Below are 8,441 nucleotides of genomic sequence, written 5' to 3' on the forward strand. Positions count from 1 at the left end.
TTTTTTTTTTTTTTTTCAAAATTTAAAGATAATCCGCCTTATGCAGAGTCGTTTTGAAATATGTTTAGTGTCATACTAAAGTCTGACTACTGCAGGAAACATATGTTAGTCGAACTCTTTAGTATGTTTCTAATCACACGTCAAAACGACCCTGCATAAGGCCCAATAATATTTCCACCACACTGCTTCCTTCTCGTCTCCTACAAGCGCGGTGCCGAAACGCCCATCTAACGTCATTTGTGTCCCAGTATAATTAGAATTACGAATTTTAGACACAAAGTTCCTAGTGTTAAGCGGTGCAACGTCACAGAATGAAAGTTCAACAGCATTTTTTAAGAGTCCAACACACAGTATACAGTAAGTAACGCGAGATATAGCAAAAATCTAACTGACACTTTAGAAAATATGACAAGCATTTGTTAAATGGTGCTGAATTGGGTAGAATTGTACCAACTTTTTCACAAAAGGGGAGGAAAATGCCAGCGGGGTACCAACGGGCCAATTAAAGACAAAAAGGGCTGAATTTGGTACAATTGTACCAAGTGTGGCAACACTGATCAAAATTATCAATCCAGTTATTCACATTACAAATATTAAAATTACGGCAAGCTACTCGAAGTAATCGATACTTACATAACTAACTGTCTTAAATTACGTCAAGTATTAGCAAAACTTGCAGAGTGTAATGTAACGCAAAACTTGAAGAATTAGTTATAACTGCTACACCTATTATTGCAAAGAAAACCTAGATTTTGCATCCCGTTGATGCATACCGTTACGGAAGGAGACTATTTTTTTAATACATGTACGTATGTAGGAAATAATATACACTAGACTCCCGCTAATCCGGCCATTTATGGCACATATGGGTGCCGGATTTTTCATTGCCTTATATGTATTTGATTCTTCCCAACTTACTATCCATTTGTGTTCAGTAGTGTCGAATAACATCTTTCTTTTTGATGTCATAAATAGTTGCTCGTCCAACATTGAACTCAGCAGCAATGGCTTTCTGCGAAGAACCTCGATTTAACTTATCTAAAATTTCGAGTTTCTGCTTGAGGTCTAGCGTAACGTGTTTCCTTTTAGAAAACATGATTCCGAAGTGTAAAGAATGCTACAATTTCGAATAACCTATGTACAATATATAAAGCATTGTTTAACTAAGCATTGTTGCGCATGCGCACGATAATTCATTGTGCATGTGTTTTTGGTTGGTTGTGCGCCTGATTACTGAGAGGCGTGACTACTGAGGGTCGGATTAGCGATAGTCTAGTGTAATTAATTCTACCAAATTTAATAAACACCCATTGCTTAATATGAACTTGACTAGTTACCACTTCAGCTAATGTTATTAGTAAAACAACTTTTATTATTTTATTTTTTTTAAAATTAAATCTGCTTTTTAAATACCGTAGCAATGGTACCGGAGTCTTTTGCAGTCAACCCCACTTTTTGACTAAATTCATATATATCATTATCATAAATGCATATATATATATATATATATATATATATATATATATATATATATATATATATATATATATATATATATATATATATATATATATATATATATATATGATATATTCATGCATTGAGGAATATATCATTATGGATCAAAAAGCTTGACTCAAACGGGAACTGAACTCACGACTTTACTATTAAAAACTTCATAGTTCTTTGCTCGCATGAGCACTCCTGCCAAGCTCCTTCTGAAGAAATATAACTGAATTTCCAAGACAATGGCATTCATCTTGCAAATGCCATTGGGTTTTTCTCCTTTTCCTTTTTTATTCTACTATGGGTGCGAAAAGTACCTTATGTTCACTGTCTTTCTTTCCATTGTAAATGTTCTTTATACTTATGGAAGTCTAAATCATAAAACCAGCATTTACTCATAGGTGTATACATAGTTTCGAAATAATGTATCGTTAAGTATTTCAACCAATGTTACTTTTTTCTTCACTTAATAACATTTCAACAGATATTAGACTTGAAAGAAGAAAATAGACATCAGCACAGTTTTTCCCTTTGGAAAGGATGACTGCAGCGAAAACCTGGCATCTTTATTTTACTGTTTCCGAAGATACTCGGAAGTTGGACTTTTAACTATTTTTTTAACCCAAAAGAGTAATAATCAATGCAATCATTCTTTTTTACTTCTCACTGCTTTTCTTATTTCCTAGGTCATATATTTAAAAAAAAACTGAAATATGTTTCTATTATTTTAAATCAAATCCATATACTAAATTTCTTGTCTGTAACATTCAGAGTTTTCGAGGTATGAATATTTTAAGATAATAATTGCCGTTTCCCCTTCTATCTCTAATTTCCAAAAATCCATCTTCAGTCGGTCTTTACATAACAAATCCTATACCCTGTCCAAATTTCAAGTTCAAATTTCAATTTCAAATTTCAACTTAAGTGGTTTGGCCTGGTCGTTGACCAATCAGTCAGTTAGGACTGCTTCACTTATATATGAAAATCACAGATTATTGTAAATGGTAATAGTGTTTCACAGATAACACCAAGTTGAAGAGAACATTCCATTTCTTCTATCTTTATGGGTCCTGGAAGTCAATATTTTCTTCTTGCTCCTTAACAGTACGAAATGAACAAATATAACTATTTGCCTCATAAACATTTTTTATCCTCCTGTCATCAAACTACGAGTATAATAAGGAAGTAAGTGATATAATGAAGTGAGTTAATATGAAATAATTGCTTATAAACTCTAAAATATTAGTTCTGTTCTGGGCTGCCGACAGAATTTTATCAATGAAGTAAACAATATACAGCCAGGACATGAGCGTCCGCAGGATTTTTCTCTGGGAAGAAAAAAACCACGTAAAACCAGAAAATGTGGATCTCAGCGATTTTTGAAGGCTAACAAACGATTATATAAAACAAGAACACAATAATGATGAACTTGTGAGAAAAAAATATTGAAACAAACGGAAAGTGTTTAGAATTGATCTTTTGTAAAGCATATTTCCTACAAAGATGTCTGATGCAAAACTTTTAGAAGAAGAAAAAACTATTCAATTTCAATCGTTAACTTTTTATGCTCTTGATTATTCTAATTTCAAAGGAAAAACATAACTTATCTGAAAAAGTCTCTGAAATATTCATTTTTTGAATTAGTGAAGAAGGGAAAGGCAGAAAAAGTAAATGAAAATAATTAGGAAGCTTGACCATCTATGTATTAAAATGCTAGGTTTATATGTTTGTCTCCAAAGAAAAGTTTATATGTTTGTCTCCGATCTTTTCGGCAATGAGATCTCAAAAACGTGCCGTTTTCACTGATCGATTCCAAATTTTGTGTAGAGTATTCAGTTCTAATTGAATATTTAAAAAAAATGGCCATAATTTCTTTACTGCATTTTTAGGGGTACACTGGAAGTGTTACAATTTTTTAAAAAATCAAGCATCATATCATATGAGTTATACATCCCAACACCACACAGTTGTGTACAGGGATTGTATATTTCTCAGGCGTTTGTTTCATGGGCAAATGATAATGAAAAACGAAGGATAACCATTTCTCCAGTCGACGATGAATCTTTATTGTTTGGAATGTTTTGCCAAATGAACACCATATATCACTGACTAGTAGCTAGAATGGAAGAAAGTAGAAACGCTTTCAAAGTCTTGACTGGTAGACCCATAGGAAAACGACCATTAGGAAGACCTAGGCGCAGATGGGAGGACAATATTAAGATGGATCTCGCAGAGATAGGAATACAAAGTAGAAACTGGATGCAATTAGCTAAGGATAGAAGTCAGTGGAGAGCTTTTGTGAACGCGGCACTGAACCTCCGGGTTCCATAGGCCATAGAGTTAGTTTTAGTTTATATCACTGACATTATAAATAATTATGTATGTAATGTATTTGTTTATTACATGCTTCATGCAAGAAGAAAGAAAACACTAATCATACATGAATTAGAAAGTCTAACCAGTAGTAGTTCAAATCTTGCAAACGGTGCGAGATATTGAAAAAATAATCGAAATATGGTACCTCTTGCCAATTTTTATCAAGACGTCTTTCACTTGTGTCTGTAAAGGGACATGTACAGATACTGTGAGGAATGACAAGGAGATTCATGCTTATATGTGAATGATGCGCTGTGTAGAGAGCGCAGGTTCAGCTAGTGCCTCATAGAAGTAAGAAAATGAACACAATTAAACTTATATGCACATTTAACCCTTTCCGGATCCGGGCTTTTTGGGCTATTTTTTAGACTTTCAGTCAAGCAGCTACTGTATCGTCACTATTTATCCTAGTATCATTGTTCATACCTCATTCTCTTCAGAATAGAGCTGGCTTTCAAATGGTACTACTTGCATGCTCATACCATATACCAGAAGCGGGGAAAAAATGTCAAAGTGAAAATTTCGGAGGGAAAAAATTTTTCTCAAACTTTGGCCCTCCCTGGACCCTCCCTGTGTGAACGTAGCCATCTAAAAAAAATCTGATAAATAGTACTTGGTATTCTGAATGTGTGTGCCAAATTTCAAGTTTCTGTCTTGAATAGTAAGGGCGGGAGAAATTTTATCAAAAATTCTCACAATGCCCCAAATTACCACAAAACACTATGATCTCAGGGAAAAAATTTCCTGGGACATCCCTAATTACCCTAGGGACATGTGTCCACCATATTCTTTTCTGAATAGAACTGCCTTTGAGGCGGTACCATTCACATGTCTCCATCATGTATCTAAGGCGGGAAATACCAGAAGAAAGGGATTTTTGTGGTCTAAATTTCCCTTTTTTCAACTTTTAGCCCCTCTGGACCCCCCTGTTTTAACGCAGAAATCTGAAACAAAATCTGTTAAATTCTACTGGGTGGACTGAATATTTGTGCACAATTTCAATTTTCTAGGTGCAAAAATAAGCCCGCCAGAAAAAATCAGAAATTTCCCCATGTTACCCTATACTAGAAGTATATTTTGAAAAAATCACTGAGACGTCTCTAATTACCCTAGAATAATAATTCGACCGTCATTCTCTTCAGAATGGAACTGCCTTTCAGATGGTATGATTCGCGTGTCTCCATCATGTATGTGAGGCGGGAAAATGACGAAAAACGAGATTTTTTGGTCTAAAAATCCTTTTTTTCAATATTTTTCCCCTCTGGACCCCCCTGTTTTAATGCAGATATCTGAAAAAATCTGAGAAATACTACTAGGTGGACTGAATGTTTCTGCACAATTTCAATCTTCTAGGTGCAAAAGATAGCCCGCCAAAAAAAATATACCCACCATGTCCCATTTTTCCCTATATAGAAGTATATTTTTCAAAAAATCCCTGAGACGTCCCTAATTACCCTAGGATAACGATTCGACCGTCATTCCCTTCAGAATGGAACTGCCTTTCTGACGGTATGACTCGCGTGTCCCCATCATGTATGTGAGGCGGGAAAATGACGAAAAACGGGATTTTGGGGGTAAAAATATCCCTTTTTTTCACCCTTTTGCCCCTCTGGTCCCCACCCCCTGTTTTAGCACTGACATCGGAACAAAAAATCTGGTAAATATTACTTGGTGGACTGAATGTTTGTGCAAAGTTTCAATCTTCTACGTGGAAAAATAAGCCAGCCAAAAAATATTGAACATAAGCTTAGTAAATGAGAAAATAAATTTTTGTCTTATGACGTCATCACCTCCTATGTCTGGACGCAGGACGGTCTGAACCCATACGTAATGTCTTCTACAAGGCCTCTGGACTTGGAAAACAAAAAAAAAAAAAAAAAAAAACCGGACGAAAAAGTTCAAATAGAAGAGAAATAATGCAATGTACCATGAAAAACGCGCATGGTACAAATTGTACCATAGGATCCCCAAGGGGTTAAGCATCATATTTTAAGAAAAATTAGAATGTAAATGTCGAAATTCAATGTAAGGCCTGGAAATATTTGCAGATTCGTTATATTGTTTGACAAATCTGGAATAATCTACATCTAACTTACCAACTTGGATAATTAAATGTTTTGAGGAATGCAGTTTCAAATAAAAGTAAGATTTACCGCGAGACCTCAATCCAATTACACACTCCCTGGTATAATTTATGCCTGTAGTTCATGTTTATCAGCGAGGCTACGGTGGCTCAGTGGTAGAGCGTTCACCTCTGGTACATGGAGTTTTTTTTTTGGTTCGATCCCAGCTCGCGCTTAGTGGTCAACAAACACGGTTTTCTCGGGGTTCTCTCGTTTCCCCCATTTTCTTCATTCTGCAATTTCATTCATGTTTCATCTGCGTCTCCTTTAGCCTAGCCGGCATAATCGTTGGACGTAAAACTTAAAGATTTCATTTCATTTTGTTTTTCATGTTTATCAGTATCCAATCCCACTATTCAGCTGACCTAATATTCACGCGATAATGTAAAATAAATTGTAAAATGTCAGAGAAAACTTCGTGAAGAATAAATTTGGTTCAATGACAAGAATGTAATTTCTAATAAACCTCCATAAACAATGTATGTGTCACCTCCATAAACAATGGATCTAAACCCTACAACTTAGCTTTTTATCAATAAATTTAAATGTATTGAATCAGTAAAGGTACCCATACACACAGACGCATGAAGAAACCTTCCAACATGCGTGAAAAATGATAAACCCACAGACAAGTTGATCGTGTATTGCCTTTTTCATGCATGCTGAAAGTTTTCAAAATCTTCTGTAAACTTGCATGAAGGTTTTCCCGTTCTTCATGCATATTTACCGTGTATGTGTTCGTTCATGCAAGTTGGTTGTTTTATATTTAGGTCCATCATCACGACAGCAAAAGAAATCACGCGACTCTTCCCTCCGATTCATTCTTCTAGTACGTTGGACAGCAAGTTGGTACGTGTGTGATCAAAAAATTCTTCCAACATGCACGATGAAACAAATCTTTCATGTATGTTGGTCATGCAAATGTGTGCGTCTATGGTCTTCCTAACAGATGTATTCATTGTAAACCTAGTTTATAACAGATGTAAAACAAATCCTTATTAGGACTTAGGTTCCCTTTCTGTTGCATAGGTAAGCATCAATAATTGCAGTTCCCAGAAACCGTATTGTGTAGCATTACAATAATCCAACCACATATCGAAATTTATAATTTAATTGTGATTTTTATTTCATTCAAATTCGTAGGCTAAATATGTAAAATACGAATTCATTTTGGAAAATCCAGAGTGGGAAATTGTGTCTTGATCTCAGGAGGGGCAAATGGGTTAATAATGCTTCTGCATTTTCAATACTTTGTTGTTATTTTGGTACTGATTAAAACAACAGAGCAATTCGACTAGTTTCAACTAGATTTTTATAGAGAAGAAATGCAGCTAGTGTAAACCAAAGATCGTTATACTTATTAGTGTGAAGTTAAACTTATCCCTTTTAGATCCACTCTTATACATTTTTACACCACTCTTCTATATTTTATACCTACTCTTTCTTATACATTATATATATAGCATCCTTAGCTCCAATTAAAATTACTGCACATGAGTTACCTTTAAATTATGTACTGGATGTCCAAGAAGTTCCGGAACGTGTAATTTTAGTTTATTTATTTAGTAACATGCTATAGTTTAGCACGTATACGAACCATATATGCAGTCGACCTGCAACCTGCATGTGGTCCAACGTGCTACACACACAGATGTATGTGTCTCTATGTCCTCCTTAATATGTTGTGGAGCATTGGGGAGTTATCTCTCTAAAGGCTTCTTTCACACTTTCACCCCATTGTTCATCTGTCCTGTACCTACGACAAGAGACATGTGACTTTCTTATTACCCACAATTAGTTCTCTGGTAAGGCCCGGACTTCGTGGAGACCATTACAACGAGAATGGAAAGGTTGAAGAACCATACCCAACCACTCACATCAGCCACAGCTTCATAACTGAAATGTTCCATGTGACCTTGAACACAGGGATACCAGACAGTGTTGTCTGTGACCATGAAAATAATGTTACTAATAAAACAACCAATCAAAATTACATTGACATTGTTCCCTACCTAGAGGTATGGAGACTCTTAGGAAAACCTATAGAGAACAATAACTATGTTTGAAGGGTGCAGGTCATGATGTAAAATGTTATATTTCAATCATTCAACTGTTTTAAACAACCATAAGCACGGTAGTAATGAAGTGATAAGTTATTGATGATCTTACCTTAAAATTATTTCAAAAATTAGAATTCAAAGTTTCTTTTCGCTATCTGAATGTCGATTGTTTTTCTCTTGTATCCATAATCTACATTTTTCTGTTTAAATAATTGAAATTTTTACACTACTTGCAAAAAAATCATGATTTTTCCTCCTTGAAAATGAAAACTCTATTTAGTCTGTAATATATTTAATCCAAACAACTTACTAAGTACCATGCTCTGTTTGATTTACAAAGAACAAGAAAATTATTAAAAAAAAAAAAAACAACGAA

This window comes from Thermobia domestica, chromosome 2 (genome assembly GCF_964235325.1).
Source record: "Thermobia domestica chromosome 2, izTheDome1.hap1.1, whole genome shotgun sequence".
Taxonomy (NCBI): domain Eukaryota; kingdom Metazoa; phylum Arthropoda; class Insecta; order Zygentoma; family Lepismatidae; genus Thermobia; species Thermobia domestica.